Below are 12,127 nucleotides of genomic sequence, written 5' to 3' on the forward strand. Positions count from 1 at the left end.
CTGTACTTACGACAACCGTGACAAGCCTCACATTTGCCCGGATGGCCACCAATTTATCAACCCTTGTATTGGTCAGCCTGTTGTGTGCTTTGGTGTGTGTGTGTTCCCAAACAAAGACCAGTTGCGCTCTGAGGTGGCTGATGTTGGTTGGATTTGGAGGATGATGGAGGCAACAGGGGAAAGAGCCTCAGATCCACAAAGCCCTTTCCACCAGGTGGCTCATGAGATATGTTGGCACAACTGCCATATTGCATCTCCATCGCAAAACCCTTGCTTGGAAGTGTACTTCGCCAGACTGCCAAGAACCTTGCCCTCATCCAGGCCAAGGTGACGAGACACAGTAGTGATGACACCATAGGCATTGTTGATCTCTGCACAAGACAGGATGCTCTTGCCAGCATACTTGGGGTCCAACATGTACGCTGTGGCGTGTATGGGCTTCAGGCAGAAGTCTTCATGCTTTTTGATGTATTTCAGAACTGCAGTTTCCTCTGCTTGGAGCAACAGTGGAGTGGGCAGGGCAGTAATGATTTCTCCTCTTACATCTGCAAGCGGAGTCTGAACATCAGACAGGATGGCAGTGTCTCCCTCAATCCGTGCAATGACTACTGCTATAGGTTTCAGGCTGCTTACCACTCTCTCCCAAAATACCTCATCCGGGAGGATCCTCTAGATGGGGCTGTCCATATCGGCAGACTGTGATATGGCCATTTCTTGGAGAGACTCCTTCCCCTCCAGGAGACTGTCAAACATGATGACAACACCACCCCAATGGGTGTTGCTGGGCAGCTTCAATATGGTGCTCTTATTATTCTCACTTTGCTTGGAGAGGGAGATTGCTGCTATAACTTGATGACCCTTCACATACCTAACCATTTCCTTGGCTCTCTTGTAGAGTGTATCCATTGTTTTCAGTGCCATGATGTCCTTGAGGAGCAGATTCAGTGCATGAGCAGCACAGCCAAAGGGTGTGATGTGAGGGTAGGACTCCTCACATCACACCATGAAGCAGCCTTCATGTTCGCAGCATTGTCTGTCACCAGTGCAAATACCGTCTGTGGCCCAAAGTCATTGATGACTGCCTTCACCTCATCTCCAATATAGAAACCGGTGTGTCTGTTGTCCCTTGTGTCTATGCTCTTGTAGAATATTGGTTGAGGGGTGGAGATGATGTAGTTAATTATTCCTTGCCCACAAACATTTGACCACCCATCAGAGATGATTGCAATACAGTCTGCTTTCTCTATGATTTGCTTGACCTTCACTTGAACTCTGTTGAACTCTGCATCCAGCAAATTAGTAGATAAAGCATGTCTGGTTGGAGGGGTGTATGCTGGACGAAGAACATTCAGAAATTTCTTACAATACACATTACCTGTGAGCATCAGAGGTGAACCAGTTGCATACACAGCTCGAGCAAGACATTCATCAGCATTTCTCTGACTACGTTCCTCCATTGAGTTAAAAAAAACTTCTGATTCCAGGAGGAACATGAGCTGTTGCTATCGATAAGGTGTCTGATTCATCATTTTCATATCGAATAGAAGTAGAGGGACTTGTGTCAGAGGTTGCTTGTTGTGAGCACTGAAGGAACTTCATGCATTTGGCCAGATGATTCTGCATTGTTGTTGCATTCTTCACATATGATTTGGCACAGTAGTTGCAAATGTACACAGCTTTTCCTTCTACATTAGCTGAAGTGAAATGTCTCCACACATCAGATAGTACCCGTGGCATTTTCCTGTAAAGATTAGGGGGAAAATTAGTTTCAAAAAACAAATACAATTCCATGTAGAGATAAATAGTTAAGCAGTTAGATTAAACAACTCCTTTGTAGAATACATGTTATAAAATTAAACATGTATGGAAACAGGTGAATTAACGCTCCTCAATTAGCAGGCTTAAGCAAGCTAAAACACACATAGTAACAAAAACTAGCTAGCAGAAATTGTTAACCAGTTAGAAATGATTTAAGCACACTTTGCTGTAGGCTACTATTTACTACTTAATTTTAAAAATCATGTATGTCATATAACATATACAGTTGAAGTCGGAAGTTTACATACACTTAGGTTGGAGTCATTAAAACTTGTTTTTCAACCACTCCACAAATTTCTTGTTAACAAACTATAGTTTTGGCAAGTCGGTTAGGACATCTTTTGTGCATGACACAACTAATTTTTCCAACAATTGTTTACAGATTATTTCACTTATAATTCACTGAATCACAATTTCAGTGGGTCAGAAGTTTACATACACTAAGTTGCCTGCTTGGAACAGCTTGGAAAAGTCCAGAAAAGTATGTCATCGCTTTAGAAGCTTCTGATAGGCTAATTGACATCATTTGAGTCAATTGGAGGTGTGCCTGTGGATGTATTTCAAGGCCTACCTTCAAACTCAGTGCCTCTTTGCTTGACATCATGGGGAAATCAAAAGAAATCAGCCAAGACCTCAGAAAAAAAATTGTGGACCTCCACAAGGTCATGTCTGGTTCATCCTTGGCAGCAATTTCCAAACGCCTGAGGGTACCACGTTCATCTGTGCAAACAATAGTATGCAAGTGTAAACACCAAGGGACCACGCAACTGTCATACCACTCAGGAAGTAGACACGTTCTGTCTCCTAGAGATGAACGTACTTTGGTGCAAAAAGTGCAAATCAATCCCAGAACAACAGCAAAGGACCTTGTGAAGATGCTGGAGGAAACAGGTACAAAAGTATCTATATCCACAGTAAAACGAGTTCTATATCGACATAACCTGAAAGGCCGCTCAGCAAGGAAGAAACCACTGCTCCAAAACCTCCATAAAAAAAGCCAGATTACGGTTTGCAACTGCACATGTGGACAAAGATGGTACTTTTTGGAGAAATGTCCTCTGGTCTAATGAAACAAAAATAGAACTGTTTGGCCATAAAGACCATCATTATGTTTGGAGGAAAAGGGGGGGGGCTTGCAAGCCGAAGAACACTATCCCAACCGTGAAGCACGGGGGTGGAAGCATCATGTTGTGGGGGTGCTTTGCTGCAGGCGGGACTGGTGCACTTCACAAAATAGATGGCATCATGAGGAAGTGAAGTTATGTGGATATATTGAAACAACATCTCAAGACATCAGTCAGGAAGTTAAAGCTTGGTCGCAAATGGGTCTTCCAAATGGACAATGACCCCAAGCATACCATCACAAAGCCCTGATCTCAATCCTATAGAACATTTGTGGGCAGAACTGAAAAAGCGTGTGCGAGCAAGGAGGCCTACAAACCTGACTCAGTTACACCAGCTCTGTCAGGAGGAATGGGCCAAAATTGACCCAACTTATTGTTGGAAGCTCGTGGAAGGCTACCCAAAACGTTTGGCCCAAGTTAAAAAATTTAAAGGCAATGCTACCAAATACTAATTGAGTGTATGTCAACTTCTGACCCACTGGGAATGTGATGAAAGAAATAAAAATAAAGTGGTGATCCTAACTGGCCTAAAACAAGGAATTTTTACTAGGATTAAATGTCAGGAATTGTGAAAAACTGAGTTTAAATCTATTTGGCTAAGGTATATGTAAATTTCCAAATTCAACTGTATTCACCCCACCCAGTTTTGTAATCAAAACTTACCAGAAAGCATGTAGTCCTTGGCTCATTGGCTCAGACAGTGTCGTAATGTGGACTCAATAGCATCTCATTAGTGTGCAAGATCTTGAGAATCAGCTGTACATGTGATGGAAGAGTGCACTGTGCATGCAGAGGGTTGCAATTCTATTGAATTGGGGATAGTTTAACCAAAATATGCCACAAGGCCTAGAATTGCCTTATGTGTATCTCACAAAAAAGGTTCACTGTTATAAGCTAACTTTTTTTGATGAATTTAAGCAAAATACCTCCAATTCCAGGGCTTAACTTGCCATGGAAGATTTCTGGAAAATGTATGGAAATTTCACGTAAAGTTTCCAACCCTTTGTAACACTAACCCGGACCAATGTGTCGGAGAAAACACAGTGCACCTAGCGACCATGTCAGCGTGCATTCCGCTGGGACAATTGTGCGCCGCCTCGTGGGTCTGGCGGTCGCGGCTGGCTGCGACACAGCCTGGGATCGAACCAGGATCTGTAATGACACAGCTAGTGCCTTAGACCGCTGTACCACTCGGGAGGCCCCCGAACACATATATATTTTATTGTGGGACAACGTCATTGAGATTTAAACCTATGATCTTCTGTTCTATATCCATGAAATGAGTGTACTGCACCACCTGGATGGAGCTAGCATGCCATGTTTTTTTTAAACTCATGCAAAGCTGTTCATTTTAGTCTATTCAAACATTTCAACGGGAAAAGTCATTAAGATCAGGTGTGGCCAAATAGTGGGCGCGGCCAACACACCTGAACACACTTAATAACAAGATAGATAATAGAGAGAGTTTTGTTGATGCTGAGAATGGAATGTATATGTTTTTAAATAACATTCTTAGCAGGGGTGTGCCGACATGGCCATACTCGTATTTGTAATCGTCTCCATAAATGTACAGTTGAGAGTCGGATCGGATCAGTTGATACACGTGATCGGAAAAAAATGGAAGTGTTTTAATATGCCTAAATAGATTTTGGCAAAATATCTCTCTGCACATTCTCACTACAAAAAATTATGCAGATTTAGGAGCAGTGCCTCGGAGGGGCGGGTGTGTCTGTGTACTCAACTTGCAGCGGGCAGTCAAGTTTGCTGTCACTCAGTCAGAATGCACATTAGCATTTCATCTTTTTTCCATACCATTGCTCCACTTGTTAGATATTATTCACATTGATAGCTTTTTTATTTTACCTTTATTTAACCAGGCAAGTCAGTTAAGAACAAATTCTTATTTTCAATGACGGCCTAGGAACAGTGGGTTAACTGCCTGTTCAGGGGCAGAACGACAGATGTGTACCTTGTCAGCTCGGGGGTTTGAACTTGCAACCTTCCGGTTACTAGTCCAACGCTCTAACCACTAGGCTACCCTGCCGCCCCGCTTGATAGGGAACGCCCTCACTATGTGATTTATCATAGTAGCAGGCAGCAGCAATCTAAATGATCAGACTGAAAACATGCAAGGGAAAGTGATCGGATGAAATTATGAAGCGAATGGCCGGAGAATTACAGCTTCACATGATCCAATCAAAGCAGCAGGATCAACGTACAGCCTGCTCTTCTCTTTACAGACAGGCAAACTATCCAGTTGAGTTATTTCGACCACACACATGACTGACTCAAAGACAGTTCAGTATGGTTTAGAAACTATGTGACTGACTGACATGAGAATGATGCTTGCTGGCACCCGAAAAGAACTTTTTTTTCTGATCACGGATAGTTAAAAAAAATACTCGGATCATAATCGTATCCAGAAAATATCCCATATCCGTTACGATACCATTTTGTCCGACTACTCGGCACACCCCTAATTCTTAGACCATTACAACATTTTTCTTGTGGTTTTTATGGAAAGTTTTCTTAACATTCTCGGAACAATGTGAGAACATGACTTTAAATAGAACCATGAGGAAACTTGTAGGAAACGTTATGCTGAAGTACTGAAATTCCCAGAGAAAACTGTTGTTTCTTAACATTCTCGGAACAATGTGAGAACATGACTTTAAATAGAACCATGAGGAAACTTGTAGGAAACATTATGCTGAAGTACTGAAATTCCCCCAGAAGAACGTTGTTTCTTAACATTCTCATAACAATGTGAGATCATGACTTTAAATAGAACCATGAGGAAATCTGTAGGAAACGTTATGCTGAAATACTGAAATTCCCAGAGAAAACTGTTGTTTCTTAACATTCTCTGAACTATTTGAGAACATTCCCAATCTCAAACCAGTTGGAGAACGTTCTTAGAACCATGTTTGAATTTTTAGCAAACATTCTGTTAAATTAATGAAATGCCAAGAAACTATCGTTTTTTTGTCAAGTTCCATAAATGTGCTTAGAATGTTCCAAAGCCAAGCAACTATCCTGCACCATTACCAGAAAGTTGTGGGAACGTAGTATGCAAAATAACCATAGGACAACCACGCTCTCACCAAGCTCTAAGAAACATATGGTTTTCTGAACGTTATGTGCTAGCTGGGTAGAGACTGGCATCCGTTCGTAATTGTTAATAATCAGATCCTTATTTTCGTTTTTAGAGGACAGCTCCTATTTCTATTACCCTATAGTATACCGTGTTGTGTGGGGAGCGCATCAAAGTAAAAACACATTTGATAATCGCATCATCAGACATATTGCCTGTTATAAGCTATTTATTATTGTAGTCTGGTGTAATTAATGTCAGCATAGGCATACGTTTTTATTAATTGAGTGTAGCCTAATAACATAGGCTAATGGTAAGAATGTATCCAAGGTCTACGAGAGGCTAACGTAACATTTCCTGCGAAGGCCGTGGGGCTATCATCAGCCGCATTCACAGTTCACACACTCGTTACATAACTCTGTTCAGTGTAACCTATGTGACAACCATAGCGGAGATCACAGCTATTACCATTTTGATGCTGTGTTACGGTGTGCGGCAACTTGTAGTCTACAATGTTGCATGTCACACCCGCCCGCTAAGTAGCCTATGTGTCTTCTTCCTAAACCAGCGAGGGGAGAATACATTCTAGCATGGCTCAGGCCCTGACTAACAAACGCCACGAGTTAATAAACACACGACAGACATTACAAACGAGCGGTGGACTATTCCACATTCCAACGCATCACTTCGCCTTATATACTTTTTGTAGGGCTGGCTCATCAGCAGTTTTTTTTTAACTTCCCGTTATGATGACCTAGCCTATATTTAATTTAAAATAACTCAAACATGGAAAAAACAGAAGCGTTGCGGTTGGAAATTCATTTTAGACGAAGATCCCTGCAGCTGCGACCTTTGAGATAGCAGCTATGACTGCAATGCCTAGATGGCAGCAGTCATTTTTAGTGTCCTTCTCTAACCTGCAAACTAATTTATGTGAAACTCAAGGATATTAGAGCCTATAGCGTTAAATGCCTGTTTTTTTTTTATATCCGTGCTTATATAGGGCTAATTGCATAATTGAGCCATAAGAAACACGGATCGATTACTGAGACACTGCTATGATAAACACAGAGGACTCAGGCGCACAACCCCTATAATAATATAATAACATTCCGCCAACTGCTTTTAATTACGCACTGATAAAATAGCAATAATGTCGTTTTCTCAAATTAGATGGGTGTAAAATAGAATAAGGCTTGGCCTGCCCTAGATAGCATACGACTAAAGAAGCCTACATCAAACATGCACACTAGGACGGAATACACTGGAACGAGGAATAGCTCACCATGATCATCCTTCTCGCTTCTTTCCCTCCAAACTAGCCCGCACGAGCCAAGCCAATACTGGGAAGGATAGGACGAATTGAAGTCCCCGGTACTGTTGTCGGTTTGAATAGTCAGAGAGGGGGACCAGTGGTGACAAACAGACATAAACACACAATATCCTCCTGTCGTTTTCTCTCTCTCTCCACTCCCTTGCTTCTCCCCCTCTCTCCTCAGCTCCGACGCGCCACCGCTCACACGCTCCAATTCTGTCTCCCTCTCAGCATCTCTGCACTCCCTCTAGAGGTGCAACTCTGTATGAGACGCTGCTGAGAGGTATACCACAAAGCATGATCCATGAGTTTGTCAGATTTTCTCGTTAATTAAGAAAGCTAAACATAGATATGTGTTTTTGTTTGTTGAATCAACTAGACCAGTTTTCCCCAACTGGCGAATTTCGGCGATTTTATTTGGCCCACCAAGTTTTCAGAGCAAAAAAATACGTTATTGTTGGACCTAACATACTTCAAAAACACCAGCATATCAGCTCCAAGTGATTTTAATTTAGGAAATCTGTTCCAAAGTATTCCCACACATAATAGAGAAACATATGTGATCGTATACACATGTAAGCAAAGTTTGATATTATTATGTTTAAGTCAAATATTATATCTGTTAGGGTTTCTTGTGTCAATTTGCAGTGTCAAATTATTTGTCATTGTCTTCCGGCCCCCTGACCATCCACTCAGGAAAAAATCGGCCCACGACTGAACCTAGTTGATGATCCCTGAATTAGACCATGTCCATTTCAAGCTTATCATTCTAAAAAGTAAAGCAGTTATATCAGAATATTTAGACAATTTAGCAGAATAGCCCTCTGGTCTATGCTCTGTATGAACCATACACCTGCTATGGGGAAACGTTGTGATGGGGATACGTCCCCATGTACCTGTTACCCACTTAGTTCCAAATCAGATGCCAGATGTCCCACATCTACAGTGCATTCGGAAAGTATTCAGACCCTTTGATTTTTTTCCACATTTGGATACGTTACAGCCTTATTCTAAAGTTGATTAAATCATTTTTCCCCCTCATCAATATACACACAATTACCCACAATAACATAGCAAAAACAGTTTTTTTGAACATTTTTGCTAATTTATTAAAAATGTAAAAAATGTAATATCACATTTACTTAAGTATTCAGACCCTTTACTCAGTACCTTGTTGAATCACCTTTGGCAGCGATTACAGCCTCGAGTCGTCTTGGGTAAATATGTATAAACTGTACTCTATACTATTCTACAGTATCTTAGTCACTATAATTGTGTGTAAATATTGCATCACCCATCTCATATGTATATACTGTATTCCGTACTATGCCACTGTATCTTAGTCCAATGCCGCTCTGATATATATGTATATATTCTTAATCCATTCTTTACTTACAATTAAGTGTATTTGATACATCAGAAAAGCAGAACTTGATATTTGGTACAGAAACCTTTGTTTGCAATTACAGAGATCATACGTTTCCTGTAGTTCTTGACCAGGTTTGCACACACTGCAGCAGGGATTTTGGCCCACTCCCCCATACAGACCTTCTCCAGATCCTTCAGGTTTCGGGGCTGTCGCTGAGCAATACGAACTTTCAGCTCCCTCCAAAGATGTTCTATTGGGTTCAGGTCTGGATACTGGCTAGGCCACTCCAGGACCTTGAGATGCTTCTTACGGAGCCACTCCTTAGTTGCCCTGGCTGTGTGTTTCGGATCGTTGTTATGCTGGAAGACCCATTTTCAATGCTCTTACTGAGGGAAGGAGGTTGTTGGCCAAGATCTTGCGATACATGGCCCCATCCATCCTCCCCTCAATACGGTGCAGTCGTCCTGTCCCCTTTGCAGAAAAGCATCCCCAAAGAATGATGTTTCCACCTCCATACTTCACAGTTGGGATGGTGTTCTTGGGGTTGTACTCATCCTTCTTTTTCCTTCAAACACGGCGAGTGGAGTTTAGACCAAGAAGCTCTATTTTTGTCTCATCAGACCACATGACCTTCTCCCATTCCTCCTCTGGATCATCCAGATGGTCATTGGCAAACTTCAGATGGGCCTGGACATGCGCTGGCTTGAGCAGGAGGATCTTGCGTGCGCTGCAGGATTTTAATCCATGACGGCGTAGTATGTTACTAATGTTTTTCTTTGAGACTGTGGTCCCAGCTCTCTTCAGGTCATTGACCAGGTCCTGCCGTGTAGTTCTGGGCTGATCCCTCACCTTCCTCATGATCATTGATGCCCCACGAGGTGAGATCTTGCATGGAGCCCCAGACCGAGGGTGATTGACCGTCATCTTGAACTTCTTCAATTTTTTATAATTGTGCCAACAGTTGTTGCCTTCTCACCAAGCTGCTTGCCTATTGTCCTGTAGCCCATGCCAGCCTTGTGCAGGTCTACAATTTTACCCCTGATGTCCTTACACAGCTCTCTGGTCTTGGCCATTGCGGAGAGGTTGGAGTCTGTTTGATTGAGTGTGTGGACAGGTGTCTTTTATACAGGTAACGAGTTCAAACAGGTGCAGTTAATACAGGTAATGAGTGGAGAACAGGAGGGTTCTTAAAGAAAAACTAACAGGTCTGTGAGAGCCGGAATTCTTACTGGTTGGTCGGTGATCAAATACTTATGTTATGCAATAAAATGCTAATTAATTACTTAAAAATCATACAATGTGATTTTCTGGATTTTTGTTTTAGATTCCGTCTCTCACAGTTGAAGTGTACCTATGATAGAAATTACAGACCTCTACATGCTTTGTAAGTCGGAAAACCTGCAAAATCGGCAGTGTATCAAATGCTTGTTCTCCCCACTGTATGTATATGGCAAAAAATGATCTATTGCAAAAAGTAAATAGAGGGAACCCAGACGCCACCTATAGCCTACTGTGGTACAATAGACTTTCCATCCTGGTAAACCTGTTACTTAAAAGTTCTTACCAACAGATTGCAAAGTGTGGTTACTTAGGGTTTGTTCATAAATTCACTCCTGAGTGCCCGAGTGCGCTCTGGACATTTGTAAATTCTGAGAGTTGTCAAATTGTGTGTTAGTAAATTCAGAGCGCTTCGCTCTCGGAGCGTTCAGAGCACACACTAGACGCTCTGGCTGAGGAGTAGCGTTGATCCGAGCGTTCTTATGACCTCACAACGGCAGTCAAGCACCCAAGTTAACATGCCAAAGGGGGTGCAAATTGCCTATGGTTAATGACACCGGTCATTTTCAACAGGTGTTGCGCTTTCGTAATTTCATCAGTTATTTTGTGCTCTTGAACACAGATAAGACCGCTCTGAAATTGGAGTAGATAGCCAGAGTGAATATACGAACACACTCTTAACCACAGAACAGATAGAGAGGGCTTTATAGATGGAGACTAAATTAAACCAAGTCATGATATTGAGCTGTGTAAGCATAACGTGATGAAGAGATAATAGTACGCAACAGTTAGATAGCTACAGTGTAATAGCAACCAATCACAAACTCTTGATTGCTATGTTTATACCACACACTATCATACCACACACTAAAGTTTCAAAAGCATCTAGTTGCCATTTTTACTGGCAGGTCAGTACCAAAGTGCCTGGTTAAACTACAACAGGGTGCACAGATCCGGTCCTCTGGGGCCACAGTGTCTCCCGGTTTTCATAGTCTGTTTTTTATCTGGGTAGCCTGGCATTTGCACTTCTTACTATCCTTTGCCAAACAACCAATTAAGTGCAGGGAGAAATGAAAACCAAAAGGACTGCAGAACTCAAGGGCCTGAGAACCACAGTAGTGTGGGTATCTGATTATTTGAGAGAAAGAAAAAATGTTCATGAGAAGAAAACCTAATTTTTATCTGGGCTAAATTTGATCAATCAGTTCAGAGCCAGTGCACATAGTTGGTGGGAGCACTATATCAAATCAAATCAAATGTATTGTTCATATACACGTGTTTAGCAGATGTTATTGCGGGTGTAGCGAAGTAACAAGTAATATCTAACAGTTTCACAACATATACCCAAAATACAGTAAAGAATGGATTAAGAATATATACATATATATCAGAGCGGCATTGGACTAAGATACAGTGGCATAGTACGGAATACAGTATATACATATGAGATGGGTGATGCAATATTTACACACAATTAAAGTGACTAAGATACTGTAGAATAATATAGAGTACAGTTTATACATATGAGATGACATCATTAAAGTGGCTAGTGTTTCATTTCCTTAAAGTGGACAGTGATTCCAAATCTATATCTATAGGCAGCAGCCTCTGATGTGCTAGAGATGGCTGTTTAGCAGTCTGATAGCCTTGAGATGGAAGCTGTTTTTCAGTCTCTCGGTCCCAGCTTTGATGCACCTGTACTGACCTCGCCTTCTGGATGATAGCAGGGTGAACAGGCAGTGGCTATGTTAATACCAGAGTAAATCACGGTGTGAGTGCATCAAAGTGATCAACAGGTACATGGACAGAATCAACGTAGCCCTGAAATTACCCTGTCAATACAAAATGAGAATGGTTATATTAGGTATCCACACTTCCATGCTATGAATCCAAATCAAGATATACTGTATATCTTACTATTAAAAGTGTACTACAGACTTGTGCTTGTGCTTTGTAACTGTGCCGATGCCTGAGGTGGAGGAAATTGAAATGTTAAAAGGCTAAAAGTCAATAGAGCTGTGTTTGCCTTGTGCTCAGCTGACTGATGGCTCTTCCTCTGCAGCCAAACTGGTGCCTTTGGCAGGTTCACTGTTGCCTGAAGGTAGAACTGAGCAGTGCCTGCCACTTGT

At 41.8% G+C, this 12,127-nt stretch overlaps 1 protein-coding gene across 1 annotated transcript in view; it reads right to left on the reverse strand.

Moving 5' to 3' along the window:
• The window catches only part of LOC109869860 (adenylate cyclase type 6), a 55,016-nt gene extending 47,473 nt beyond the window's left edge, over positions 1–7,543 (reverse strand). The window contains exon 1 of the mRNA XM_020460140.2: positions 7,322–7,543. The gene's annotated coding sequence lies outside the window, so the exon portion shown is untranslated. The remainder of the gene's footprint in view (positions 1–7,321) is intronic.
• Between the last annotated feature and the right edge of the window lie 4,584 nt (positions 7,544–12,127).

Source organism: Oncorhynchus kisutch, linkage group LG24 (assembly GCF_002021735.2).
Source record: "Oncorhynchus kisutch isolate 150728-3 linkage group LG24, Okis_V2, whole genome shotgun sequence".
Classification (NCBI taxonomy): domain Eukaryota; kingdom Metazoa; phylum Chordata; class Actinopteri; order Salmoniformes; family Salmonidae; genus Oncorhynchus; species Oncorhynchus kisutch.